The sequence below is a fragment of the Pelmatolapia mariae genome, linkage group LG20 (assembly GCF_036321145.2).
Source record: "Pelmatolapia mariae isolate MD_Pm_ZW linkage group LG20, Pm_UMD_F_2, whole genome shotgun sequence".
NCBI classification, from domain to species: domain Eukaryota; kingdom Metazoa; phylum Chordata; class Actinopteri; order Cichliformes; family Cichlidae; genus Pelmatolapia; species Pelmatolapia mariae.
In genome coordinates, this window is record NC_086244.1 from 11,419,783 (window position 1) to 11,434,859 (window position 15,077).

General features: G+C 40.7%; 2 pseudogenes; one reads left to right on the forward strand and one right to left on the reverse strand.

Annotated features, from left to right (window-relative positions):
• Positions 1–15,077, reverse strand: part of LOC134619409 (uncharacterized) — a 111,034-nt pseudogene that overhangs the window by 40,584 nt on the left and 55,373 nt on the right.
• Positions 886–14,190, forward strand: LOC134619177 (kinesin-like protein KIF1B; annotated as a pseudogene).

Sequence of the window (15,077 nt, forward strand, 5' to 3'; positions counted from 1 at the left end):
GTGGACAAACCGCCTGCTGGCTGAGCTTCTCTATTGAGAACTATTCCAACACAAGAAGATCTTATAACTGTTGTGTGGATCTGCCTGTCCAGGTCGTATCAGGAACAAGGCTGGAGTGCCGTCCTGTCCCTTAACATCATTTCTGCCAACAACAGGTAGCTGAAACTCCCACACTGAGTCAGTTTGAGTGAGAACACACTAGTCACAACATTTGAAGGTGTAAAATGTTTCCATTCACAGATTTTGAAGGTTTCTTGTTGCCTTCTTGCTTGTATTCTCTTCAGTTATTATCATGAAACACATTTTCTTTTAAAACAGCCAATGTGTTACATTGTTACACTTTGTCATGATTGAGTTCCTGCCATTTTGCCATTTTGATGCTTTGTAGTAATATTATCAGTTCAAATCTATGTATGTATCATTGTCTGTATATTCTCTGAAGCCACATTGGAGTCATTGCGTCACACAGTGGAAATTTGTATTTATCTTGTATATTGGTTCTATTCTGATTTTTAGTGTTTATTTATGAGTGTCGTTTTATTTGCATGGTTTTATTCTGTTTCTGTTGCATGGTTTTTAGTGTTTTATGTGACATGATTTTTATCCACTGTGGACTGGCTGCACATGGGACAAATTAGCTGATAGGGATCACCTGCTGAGGCATGGGTGTGTGCAGAGGTGGCCTATCAGCTGTGTAAAGACCTTTTAAAAGCAGGCTAGCTGAGCACTGGAGGAGGGAGGCCCCACACTGGAAGATTAATGCTAGATGGCCAATGTGACACGGCGACAGTAGGAGACAATGCGTGTGATTGGCAGCAGGGCAGAGGTTTACCTTATTTGTTATTTTACAGGGCACCAACGCAAGGGGAGCTGTGGTGGCATTGCATGACGGGTGCAGAATGCAAGCTGGGCTGGGATGTGATGGGCCCAGTGGAAGGACAAGAGGATGGGAGGCTCTTCCTCGTCTGCCGAAGACGAGGCTGGCGTGGACTCCGCTCTAAAGAAGGAATTCCTGGCCTGCTGGTGGACCCATGATGAACATGTGGCATAATTATATCAGGGGGTTTTAGGGAGTGTAGAAAATGGTAGTTTTACTGGTTTTAGAATTATTTTATTTAGTTTTAGTAGATTGACAACATTTTATTATGTACATTTTAAGGGTGTTTTTATTTGTGCTCCCTGGCCTAGAAAAAAACAGTTTCCGATCAGACCTGCTTCATCTCTGTGCCCTTGGTATCTGACTCGCTTGCTCCCCCTTGTATTTTAAAGAATCTTTCTTTTTAGCACGACATTCTGACGCGACCGCTTTAATGTCTGCGTGTTACAGTTGCACGACCTTTTCCATTTTCGCTGTCTGTTACTTTGCTTCATTGTCTCTGTTGCCTGACTCTTTGTGCTTCTTTTTTTTTTTTCTGTGCGCTCTCTTTCTTCCTCAGGTTTTCTATTGATAAGGATATTGATAGGTACCAGAGAACATAAAGCTCCTTCACTGAAAGACCTTTATGCTTCTCATTAGTCCCATAGGCTCATAGAAATAAGCTCTCCAGTTTGTGTGTGCTTGTGTGTTGCATAAGATCTGTCTTCATTCATGCCTGTCGTTATTACGCCTCCTAAGCTCCAAACCAGTAAAGGCAATCTTTGGAGGCAACACCCTTTTTAGTACTTTTCTGTATTTGTTTGTGATTGTGACACTGAACCACAGTGCTATGTATATCCTCTGTAACACTCAGATGTTTCCAGATCAGTGTTTTCACCCTCAGCTGTTTCTCACTATAGAGTCTTAACTCAGTGCCAATGAGGCACCAGCAGAGAATATCTGGCCCCCATCTGTGGCTGATAGTGCCCCCTGCTGTTAATAACAGGAACAGTGTAACCTTGTATAGAGCTCATAGTGATGGTCTTAAGATTGCTGCTGCAAGGCAGTCATTTGTATCCATGTGTGCTGTATATTCTGAGCATATGCAGTTATGTGAACTCTCAGGTTTTATGTATCAGGATGTCATTAAAAAAACAAACAAATCAGGTCCTTATTAGGTCTCAATATGAGGTAAATGCAACCTCAGATGAACAACACAGAACACATTATGCCATGTCATTATTTATTTAACAAACACTGAGCCGAAATTCAGATGTTTAGAAAACTAAGTACATCCAAGACTATTTCCATAATTAGTTAAGAGGGTCAGTATTAGCCAAGTGCTAATCAAATGCACTAGATCATCAGTAAGTGTAACCACTACTGTCAGTTTGCTGGTGTGGCGTATTCAGGTAAGTGGTAACATACTGAGGAGGAGAGAAGCAGTTGTTGATACCCATGAATGTGGGAAGGTTTTGAAGTCGATCATTTTACAGCAAGAAAGATTATTCGCATTTTTTAAAAAAAATCTAAGACTGTTTCCAATCTTACCAGGAGTGGACGTCCCAGAAAATTCACCCCAGACATCTGAGGCTCTACAGGCCACAGTTAGCATGCTAAATGTTGGAGTTCATGACAGTGCAATTAGAAAAAGACTCAACAAATATGGCCTGTTTGGAAAGGCTTCCAGGAGAAACCATTTTCCCTCTAAATACAACATGGCAGCAAGGGTTAGGTTTGCACAGTTGAAAACCTAAGCCCTAATGCACAGCTTTAACATTGGTGAAAAGCAAACACCTCATACCAACAGTTTTGCACGGGTGATGATTATTTGGGCTTTTTTTGCTGCCAAAGAACCTGCAAAGTGTGCAGGTCACTGAGTGAGCCATGAAGTATTCTAGAGTCAAATGAGATCATCGTTGGGTCAGTGACTCCAGAGCGCAGCAGCAAAGCAACAACAGAGTGGTGCTGCAGTGGCTCAAAGTTGAAACTTCAACATGATTGAACGTCCACACTGCTGTGAAACACTAATAAAAAAGGATTACCTCAAGTTTTTGCTGTTAAAGTTGGTTCTATCAGCTGCTGAATCACAGGATGTACTTGGTTATAGTCATTTGTGCATTTTGGGTTGTTTTAAATAAATAATTATGTGTTATAATAATCTAGATCCATAAAACTGCTTTTTCACGTGTCTGTAAATGAATTTCTTTCTTATCATTGTCCCGATTGGTGTCGGCTGACACTCTGTGGCTGCTGATTTATCTGTTGTCAAGGTCTCACCTCAGTGCGATTCCTCATGTTTTGTCATGATTAAAGGATGAATGTGAACACCGCTTTAGTCACTGTGTTCACTTCCTGATATGTCAGAACTGTGCTCACGTCACTCTCTTTTTTTAACAACATGACACACTGCTGTAAACAGAGACCCTGTAATGTTAGCACCAAGTAGGACTTCATAAAAAATGATGCTGCCAAGCTAACTTTTCCTCTTTCTGTCTTCTTCAGGACTTTGAGGCAGTGTGGGACAGCTCCCTGCACAACTCCCTCCTGCTCAGCCGCATCACTCCCTATGGAGAGAAGATCTACATGACCTTATCTGCGTATCTGGAGGTCAGCCGCTGCTCCGCCGTGTTGTACCTGTTTGTACGTTTTTAAGTCTCTTGATGTCATCGTGTCTAACACACACCCTTTATCTCCTCTCTACAGCTGGAACATTGCATTCAGCCTGCCATTATCACCAAAGACGTCTGCATGGTCTTTTACTCCCGAGACGCCAAGATTTCTCCACCCACTTCTCTCAAGAACCTCTTTGGGACTGGATACTCCAAAACTCCTGACTGGTAAATCTGGGCTGCTGTACCGTGGCCATCTCTGTTTCACAATCAAAGATATCTGCCCTGATACAGAGTTGCCTTGTTCATGACTTCTGCTTCATTAGAGCAACCGAGTGACTGGGATCTACGAGCTGAGCTTGTGTAAGATGTCTGACACTGGAAGCTGTTACGGGTTCGAAATTGAGGACGAGAGTAAAACAATGATGGTCCAGAAGAGGTCGGTCAAACAATTGATTTTAATGAATGCACGCAGCGTGGAGAGGTGCAAACTGCAAAACATCAGTTGTACATCTCTACCCAAAATACACTCTAGATTGCTTTTATAACATCAGGGTATTGTAACGCCCCTTCTTGCGTTTACAAGCACATAATTTGCATGTACAGAACATTCATGTATTTTAAGAGATAACTGCAGACACAGAAGTTCCCCATCCATCCAAATATGGTGAAGATCTCAGGCCTTTGAGGTCCCCATGGACTGGACATCCTTTCGTCACCTGTAACTAAGCAAACTCAAATACCACAAGAAGCTGAATACATTCAGGCCTTTGCTCAGCTACTATTTTACTGTAACAATATACTCAGGCTCTGAGTTATGATATATATATATTAACTCAATCATTTTAAAGTAGTTATAACTGCACCTGTAATAAACATGTTAATATTTGATTATGATAACCCCTATAATATAACTTATAACATAATGCCAGCAGCTTCAATAAACACTTTGATGAAATGATAATTAATGTAATGTTAAGGATGATGGTTAGATACAGTTCAGCAGTGACCTAATTTCTTTAAATATTACAATTCCCTCTCTTGATGTCTCTCCAGAGACATCACCACACCATTTCCTTGGGTCACTCCTCGACCCACTCTGACCCTCTCTAGCCGTCCTCTGACTCAGCAAATCAGACAACCACCTCATGTCCTCCAGGTGGTCCAGTAATAAAACACCAGCTCCCACTTGAAAACACTTGATGCTTAAGTGGTCTCTGCTCCTTTTCTGGGTCCCTCTCTAGTGGAAATCTTCTCCTGTAAGGGATAAAAACAAACAGCCTCTCTCTGCTACACCTTACTAACCTACTTTGTTCATCTAATGTTCCTTTAATTATTCAAAGTTGGTTGACAATATCATGTTCTGGGCTCTATCCATTATATTAACTTTACTTAATCTCAATACTCTTTATGTGTGTGAGCAACGCTTTTAGCTTTATTAAACACAGAGTAAAATATACACCATCCCTATGTCAGCCTAAATGTCCGCTAGAAAACACACTTCAAAATTTTCTATCATCATTTACGCCTCTTTTTGCTTCAAGCATATACATAACATGCAAAAGTTACTGTTAATACTAGTTAGACAAGTTTCTACAACATTTTGTTTCACCCGGCTCACCCTCACACATTTCCTGTTCACTTATTGCATATTTATCTTTAACACCTTTTACCTCAGCAGTTGCTAAGCAGAAACAAAGCAACATGTGTTCCACCTTTACCCTACAAAATAAATCTATGTCATGTTTGTGTCTGTAATCATGTTTTGCATTCCTTCATTACAGTCCACGCCATTCCTGCAAGTTAGGAGCTGTAAATTTAAAAGCTACATAAAGTCCAGGCCTTCGGCCTGGCCTATATTTAAATCATGTGTGTTTGTAAGCGTGCATGCGATTAACCTGCTATGTTCTCATCTTCCCTCAACATGTATCACCTGGACACTCTCACCAGTGAAGCTTAAACCCTTTTGGACGGAACATGAACTCTAAAGAAGCACAGTTATGCTTTGTGTATGAAATAAACTCAACCTGTAAATAGAGACATCACTGTTATGACAAACATATTCAATACTATTAAAATAATACTATACAACATGTTATTAATGCAGTCATCATAAGGCACATTATATAATGGCAATAAAAATCTCTAAATCCCAAATCCCAACAGGTCCTGCTTTCAAATCTTCCCTGACTTTCCCTTCAAGTTCTGCTTTCTTAGTACAATAATTAGGTCCTCCTAATCCCATTAAATCTGCCATATTGATTTCTTCATGAGTAAGTGTCAGATTTCGAGCATCTAAAACTTTACTCAGTCTCTGTTGTGCTAATGATGTCATAGTGAACGCCTGCAAGTTCACATAAGCCACCACACTATGTTAGTCAGAACTTTTAGTGAGTATTCTCTCCCTACATGTGCTGTTTCCTATATTATTTTGGCCACCCCTGCTGCATGCTGTGCACATTTAGGGCGCCTTGCTTCTGTTGGACTCAACCTTATGCTAACCTACATAAGTACCTGTCTTAAGAGCGACCTCTGCACAGCTCAGACGCCAGTTGCAAGAGCTCTCTAACATTAGAATCATCAGCTGTGACTTATATAGTGTTATTTCGGTACTTTATACTTCACTCATTTGAATGTTGTTTATATGGGGAGTTCCTCTTTTTGTGTCTATATTTATTAATATGCCTTGTGCACTAAAACTTCCTGTTTTTCAGTCTGGCTGAGCACTTGTTTGTGAGTAAAAGGTGGCCTTGCTCTACAAGCCAGCCTTCATTATTAAAGTACATAAAACAAGATAATGAGGAGATTCATATTAAAAATATAGCTTTTATTCCTAACACCAGTCCCCGTTTTTTTTCATTTCTCCCCTGAGAAATGAACTAATTCCTAGTTTATGACATTTAAGTTTACTTCAATACATTCCCATTTAATTTATTTATATAGTGCCAAATCACAACAAAAATTGCCTCAAGGTGCTTCATATATACAGAGAAAAACCCAACAATCTTGTGACCCCCTATTGAGCAAGCACTTTGGGAACAGTGTGAAGGAAAAACTCCCTTTTAACAGGAAGAAACCTCCAGCAGAACCATGCTCAGGTACGGGCAGCCATCTGCTGCGACCGCTTGGCGTCAGCTAACAGAGACTTTTGAAGAGAAATACTTAATATTTAATAATCCACATTTCACTATTTTATTCTTCGGTTCAAATTTTTATTCTGTATTGTTCTTTATTTGTTATTATTTATATTCAGATTGTTTATTGCTAGTCTTGGTTTGTTGTTGTCTGTTTGGGAGCTGACATAGTCTCTATGGATAAGCGTCTTTTGGTGGAGTAGCATCAGGAGAGAAGCTCCAGAGAGGCATCTTCCATGTTAAACACTAAAATATAACAAAAGAGATCTCCTCAACGTGTTGTATATTTTTAATGTTTCCTTATTATTTTGTCATAAAATAAATCAACCAAATAACTTAAACTGTGCGACAGCACCGTGCGTTTACGCCAGGCTGTGAGCTGCCCTGAAGCTACACCCCCTTTTACCCCATTTAATTTCTCAATCTTACTTTAAACTATTCCTGACCTTCTCCTTCTCTCATCTAATCATCTCAAGTACGTCCTGTACCAAATTTGCTTCCTCTTTTCAAGTCCCACATTTAATTACAAGCTCTAACACATTTGCCCTATATGGCTATTCCGACATGTTTCCTGTCAACTTAACAGAGTTATTCTCAAAACTCAGAGCTGAAGTTCCCCTTTCCTAAGTCTGTATGTTCTACAAGAGAGCAAGTCGGTAAACAAGTTTATCATCACAAAGGTTATTAGGTAAAGGTCACGTAGACATTTGCTTAGTAACCCTAAAAGAGCACATTTCATGTAGCTAATCACATATATACGACCCCCCTTTTTGTGACACATCTCATGTGTTACAAACTCAAAATCCTTCACTCAGGTTAGGGAATTAAAAGAAGAGTTAATCATATCATATTAGGTATAGATGCTCCGGGCCTTCAAACCTGTGTTTAAGGAATGAAATCAAATTAATCACCATGTCAAATCTTTTCTTGGCTCCATCCACAGCCTGCATCCTTGAAACGTCCTAGAAACAAAAACCTGTGTGTTAACCAGAACTTCACCTTTTATACTCACTTTCTCCACTTATGATCCAACCTGTGTTATAAAACAAAACTTAAAACATAACAATTATCAGTCATGTGTCCAACCTTAGTCCAGTCTTTTGTCAGTGTCCAGTCAGTCCAACCTATGGTCTGCCTGGTCCGTCCATTCACCCACACATTCCCACACATTCACTCACACGCATTAACATCGGGTGTTGGTAGACTTCCGCACAAATAATCAGATTTTCCACTTTCAGCAAACTCAGTGTATTTATATAATCATTTATTTTCTTTTTTACTCGTTTCTAGGAAAATAGTTCTTTATACTTTTGGACTGGATGGGCTCGCTGCAATCCTCTTAGACAGGGACCCACAATCTGACCCATTGTAATTCAGAAAAGGTCACCTTACTTTTTGTTTTCCTGAGACTATTGTCGGCGCCGTTATTCATTGTTTTCTTTTGCAGGCCTGCTTAGAACAAAAATGAGAAAAAAGAGAGCTGAGTATTAGCTCATCAAAGTACAAAACAAAATCACCTGACAGGTTTTTTCTTTATAAGTGCACTGTTACAAAACCCCTTAAACATGTCCATGTTTATTAAAACTCCCTCTTTAAAAATAAAACAACAACCTCAAAAATCTTCAACAATCTTAAATTTCAGCCATAGAACACACCCAAAACGTAAAAAACTACACCGTTTCGTACACAATATCCCCCTTTAAGCACTTTACCAAACTCACATTCAACCAAACATATAAGCACGTTCTCACAATATGTCAACACTAATTTATATACCTCTTAATCAAATTTTCACCTCTGAACTGTCTACTTCTCCTTGAAGGCCTCAATCACACACACACAGCAAGCTCCTCTGTCATCACTCACATTAGCTCTCCAACTAATTTTCATACTCAGTCACAAGATAAATACATGTTTAAACCTTATCACATTATTCAATTATTTTCATTTTCTTTCTATACTAATCACTTGCTTTTATCAATCAGTGCAACAGCGCTCCTAAGTCACCCTTCTTAAACTACTTTAATCACTTCTCTTTTGTTTTTGTTTTTTCCATAACTCACTCCCTTGTCATACAGCTTCGTTTGAGTTATTCCACAACTCTATTTTATCCAAGTGTGTTTTAAGTTTATTTTCTTCAACATTCACACTAGTTTAACACTCATGAAATTAGCAAGCTCATTTAATTACATATGTTTGTGTTCTTAGGCAGGTTTTAATCACTATCTATGCATTACTCTTCATGAGCTTATCTCTGTAGGGTTAGTGCATTTTCTGTTAGTATGTGTAATTTTTATAAATGTTTATTCGTGATCTTTGTGATCTCGTAAATGTTTCTTTTGCAGTGTTTCAGACTCCTTTTCACAGGGTGTGTTTTCTCTCTCTGGCTCATCACTGGTCATTGTTAGTGGCATTTCCCCTTCGCCTGTACCCAGCGGCTTTACCCGTTGAAGTCCCGTCTCCTCCAGTGACTCCAAGGTCACTCCGGGACTTAGGTACAAGCAATCGTGACTGCGCCTTGCCTTAGGTCGTCCCAGGGTTTCGAGGTGGGATCTTACCCGTCATGGGCTGTCCAGCCTTCCATGCTCGCCTGATACAGGGGCCAACTGGGCAAGGGTGTTATCAGGTCTGGGGGACACACTGGTTCTGGAAATTAAAGGAGTGTAAACTGCTTTCTTTATTTCCTGTGTGTATTAAACTTTCCAACAATAATTTCACATGTAACAGTTTGTGTACGTGCATTTTCACTTCATTAATGTAATTGTTAGTTCATGTATTTATTTCTCTCGGTCTGTCTCTTTTCTAAAACCTGTAATTAATATAATTTTATTACTTTATTACTTTTCTTAAAACATGCATTCGCTTAATCTTCTTAGAATTTAAGCTCTCTCTATTTCTCTGGGTGCTCCCCTCACATCATCAATCACTCACACACCTTCCTCTCACACACACAGCAGCACAGTATTTCCTGTTTCTACAGCTTCTGCAGAGACTTTTTTTAATTTCACAGTCTACAAATAATCAGTAATTCTACTAAATCTTTATTTAAAAGCAATATGCCTTCATTTCACTCACACACATTTTAATAGCGCTCTTTCACATATCAGGACAACTAACATTATCCACACACATCACCATTCTTTAGGTCAGTTTTGCAGCATCAGTCACACAATCATTTCTTGAGTGGGTGTACTAAGTGCATATACTTATGTGTTTTCAATCAGCGTCAGTGGGATTTAGATTTCTATCCTGCCTACAGCATAATTCCAGGGCCCGAAATATAACAATACTACTACATGCAAAATCTAATAATGCTTCTTCTGATCGCCTTATTACTGAAGTTACTAAAAACCCGTAATAAGTATCTGAAACCACAGCTTGACATCGACAGGTTACGTCATAAACATCTCCTGTCCATGTATATTCAACTACACAATACCCTGAATCCAACATGTGTATTTACACAAACTGTTATAAAATGTTAGTCAAAAAACACGGTGTCAGTACAAAGAGTCAATAAAACACAAGTCCTATTACTTTCAACAAGTATTACGTCGTTCAAGGACGTGTTAAAGCAAAACCCATACTCCAATTCTACATGTATCATAAAGTAGTCATCGTATTTAACAACCGTAGTGCCAACAAAGTAGAAATAAAAGCAATTCTTCCCTTAAAACACCAATTCAAGTCGTCCTTAGCCCAGGCTCTGCAGTCAGTCATTAGCCACTCATTAGTAAACAGGAAATGTCACTCTAAATAAGTCACAGGCATCTCATTTACATAGACACACACACACTCTCAAGATAACCAGCTTGCTGCAGTGCCCGTGGCAGACAGAGCCTATATACAAACATAGAAATTATAACAACAAATTATAACACCGAGACGTCTTATAAAATATACAAATATGTACAAGGCCTGAAAGCGAACAACCTACCGAATTTAGAAAAATTTAACCTTAACGGTCCAACCGATAAACTCCCTGAGTTTTTTGTAATCAATTAAAACCAGTCTCGGCCCCGGGCCGTGGTCAGATAACTATTAATCTAAGACAATTTAAAAGCGGCAACCAACTATACTTCCCTGAAGTTATAATTGTACGTTACACGCCCGAAACCCGGTTTCTATCGACCAAAAAAGTGCAAAATACCGTCCCGGACGGTAAACTGACCCAGTCAGTGGCTATTTTGGACCGTCCTCAGTTGTCCACGATTGCCAATCGGACTATCCCTTCCAAAGGAAAATCCTGAGCGTCCCCAGGAAGTTGGGAGCGTCACCTCCGAACAATGCACTTCTTAGAACTCCCAGAGTTCCGTTCTACAGAAATTTAATTACTTTTGAAGACACCCCACAAAACCACAAAACCAACCAAATCGGTGTCCAAGCCCGGCTTTATAATCAATGGAGACATTAATGTCACAAAATTCACAAATTCCCTGTCCTACTATATTCACTTACCAGTGTAATTCCTTAAACTTATCTTAATTCACTTTTCTCATACACTTATTCTCTTTACTCTTTACTTATTTTCTCTTATTCTCTTTACTCTTTACTTATTTTCTCTTATTCTCATTACTTCAACTTCCATTCTCATGAGATTTTCACCAAAATCAAAACAGACCTTTACCAGTAATTCTCAGTGAGTAGACTTTCAATTTTGTAATCGTCAATCTGGCACAGTTTGGAAATAATTCAACAGGTAGTGCCTTACCTTTAGATAAGCCGGCTTATGTCAACTCACTTCGACCACTGACTCGCGTCTGCCTGTTTGAGCACCTTGGACCCTCTCAGTCTCAATCTCCAACTTTCTCCCTCTCTCAACCCTCGGCCAATGCACCAAATGTTACGGGTTCGAAATTGAGGACGAGAGTAAAACAATGATGGTCCAGAAGAGGTCGGTCAAACAATTGATTTTAATGAATGCACGCAGCGTGGAGAGGTGCAAACTGCAAAACATCAGTTGTACATCTCTACCCAAAATACACTCTAGATTGCTTTTATAACATCAGGGTATTGTAACGCCCCTTCTTGCGTTTACAAGCACATAATTTGCATGTACAGAACATTCATGTATTTTAAGAGATAACTGCAGACACAGAAGTTCCCCATCCATCCAAATATGGTGAAGATCTCAGGCCTTTGAGGTCCCCATGGACTGGACATCCTTTCGTCACCTGTAACTAAGCAAACTCAAATACCACAAGAAGCTGAATACATTCAGGCCTTTGCTCAGCTACTATTTTACTGTAACAATATACTCAGGCTCTGAGTTATGATATATATATATTAACTCAATCATTTTAAAGTAGTTATAACTGCACCTGTAATAAACATGTTAATATTTGATTATGATAACCCCTATAATATAACTTATAACATAATGCCAGCAGCTTCAATAAACACTTTGATGAAATGATAATTAATGTAATGTTAAGGATGATGGTTAGATACAGTTCAGCAGTGACCTAATTTCTTTAAATATTACAAAGCCCAGGTGAGCGGACATGAAACATGTTTAAAGAACAGCAGCTGTTTTATGATAATTCTGCAGAGAGCTTCATCCTAATGAGGGCTCATGTCCTGAGCAGGGATGCAGAGGAGGAGGAGGAAGGTCCTGGACACATCAGTGGCTTATGTGCTTGGAGAGGAGAGCCTGGCCGGCTGGAGGCCCAGAGGAGATAGCCTCATCCTAGAGCTCCAGTGGGAGCTAGAGAAGATGGAGCAGCTGCAGGAGGTGGGGCCTTAAAAGATTTATAAAGAAATAAATCTCTGTTTAATATCGTAGAGGGAAAAATGACTTTTCAACTCAAAGACCAAAGTGCTAAAAGGTTTTCTCTTAGAGTACAGACTTTACATGACTAACCCTCCCCTCTTCTCCCCACCTCACATTCGCCCCCATCTTTCGTCCAGGTGGAAAAGACCCGTCACCTTCTGGCGCTGAGAGAGAAGCTGGGAGAGGCGGCTCCTGTGGGAACAGCTCCCACCACCAAGTCCCTGAGCGAGTCTCTGTCTCCCAGCATGAGCTCCGGCACTCTGTCCACCTCCACCTCCATCTCCTCGCAGATCTCCAGCACCACCTTTGAAAGCGCCATCACACCGAGCGAAGGCAGCGGCTACGATTCCATCAACATCGAGAGCTGGTGGATCGTGAGAAGGAGCTGGCCACCAAGGTGAGAAAAACATCGGCTTAGTGGGCGTTCTTGTTGCTGCCTTCTTCCTTCTCTGCTGGGAGCTGATGGGTCTTGTTCCTGTTGTGTTGTAGTGCCTGCACCTTCTGACACACACTTTCAATAGTGAATACAACCAGCTGGTGAACAGCATCAGTGACTGCAAGGTGAGACATAATACAAAGAAATAAAAACAATAGCCTTTCTGCGTCACATCAGGGAGTTGATATATTAACGTCTACCTCATCCTGCTGTTGTTTCACTTCAGCTTTCTGACATCTCACCGATCGGACGTGATCCATCCGTGACGAGCTTCAGCAGTGCCACCCTCACCCCTTCCTCTACCTGCCCCTCTCTGTCAGACTGTGGCTCCGTGGACCAGAAGTAAACATATTTTTAGGAACATTGACTTCGATCTGCAAACGGTTATTGACAGGTTATCTATTTGATTCTAACTTGGTGCGATTTGTGTTAAAGGACCCCTGAGAACAGCTCACGTGCCTCCAGTCCATCCTGCTCAGACTATGAAAACTTCCCGATGGTTCCCACTCTGGAGACCTCCTACCTTGCGCGGGCTGCAAAGAACAAGTTCCTCAACTTGGTGCCTGATATTGAAGAAATGCGACCAGGGTGAGTAATGCCATATTAACCCAAATACTGTCACTATGACATGTGTCTCACAGACAGTCGATACTCATGTTCTCGAGTTCAAGCAGAAATGATGTGGATCGATTCAAATTCCTGAACCTGGATGATTTCAGCTGGAAACAAACCAACTCTGCTTCATCCTCAGAAAAACAAGCGCTCTCTTAAAAAATACATAAATGAATCAAATCTCTTCTTTTCAGATCTGTTGTGTCCAAGAAGGGTTTTCTAAGCTTCACGGAGCCTCGCTCTAACTCATGGGTGAAGCATTTTGTGGTTGTTCGCCGGCCCTACGTCTTCATCTACAACAGCGACCCCCGTGGAGCGAGGCGTCCTCAACCTCTCCACAGCACAGGTGGAATACAGCGAAGACCAGCAGGCCATGCTTAAGGTACAGTTTGAGGCTGGATGTAACACGCTTGTCTTTAATGAGAATTCATTCAAATTGTTTTGGTGGCCAGTTTTGGACACATTGATTGATGAAATGGCAAATGGACTGGGATTTATCATTTGAATGAACATGAATATAATGTGATGTTTTCTTTTCAGACACCCAACACATTTGCAGTGTGCACAAAACATGTACGCTTTTAATCCTCTGCTAGCAGGAACGATAAGGTACACACACACACACACACACACACACGCTCCTCTCACACCACAGTCAAACGTACAGCTTCTGCGCCCTTCAAAAACATTCCCTTCTCCTCACAACGTAAAACTCTCCCCGCAGATCTAAGCTGGCGAGGCGGCGCAGCGGCCTGACGAAGAACTGAGCGGCCGGAGCGGTACGCGGGAAAACCACCGCTTCCATCCTTTCTGAAAAGCCTTTGAAAATACCGAAAATACCAAGTGTTAAAACTTATTAATCATTGTGATTCTTGTATTGTGGCTTAAGTCTCTTTTCATGCGACTCAAACGTTGACGTTCCACTGAACTTTTGCCTCCCCGCTTCCCTCCAGCAACCCCGCTGCCAACTTAGCTTTCCTCCTCTCTATTCCCTCCCCTCAGCTTTTTGTGTTTTCGTTTCAATGACAATGTTTGGGTCTAATTTTGTTCCGCTTCGTTGTCATTCCCAAACTCCCCTAACTAAGTAGCATGTTGTAGTAGTCTACTCGTGTGTGCACGACTCTTTAGAAACTTTCCGTTTGCCAAACATCTGTACAAAAAAATGTCTCTCAGTGTTATTTGCCTCCTGAAATGAGTTTTATTCTATTTTGGGTTTTTTTGTTGTTGGTTTTTTATTAAATTAACATGCTTGCATGATACCTGCAGCAGTCCTCAGGAGAAGACCAGGTTTGCTCAGTTTCAAACAAAAAACAAAAATGAACCAAATCAGCCAGCTTACATTTGAAACCATGAAGGAAAAATCTACAGATGTCTCCAAGTGACGTGTTAGTTTATGCGCTGCTACCTAAACTATAGCTGCTAATAGGTTTATAGGGTATTTTTCTTCTCGCAGTGAGATTTGCATCAGGCTGAACCGTCTCTGAAACAAAAACTCAAAGTGGGAATGAACTTTGACAGGAGGGCCGCGCCCGATTTCCTCTGTCGTCCACGTCATACTTAGATTCTCCTCAATCTGTGTACATACGCCGCCTCTAAACCCCGATAGTGCCAGTGTCAGTTAGTGAGTCAGTAAAATACTCATGCATTTGTGTTA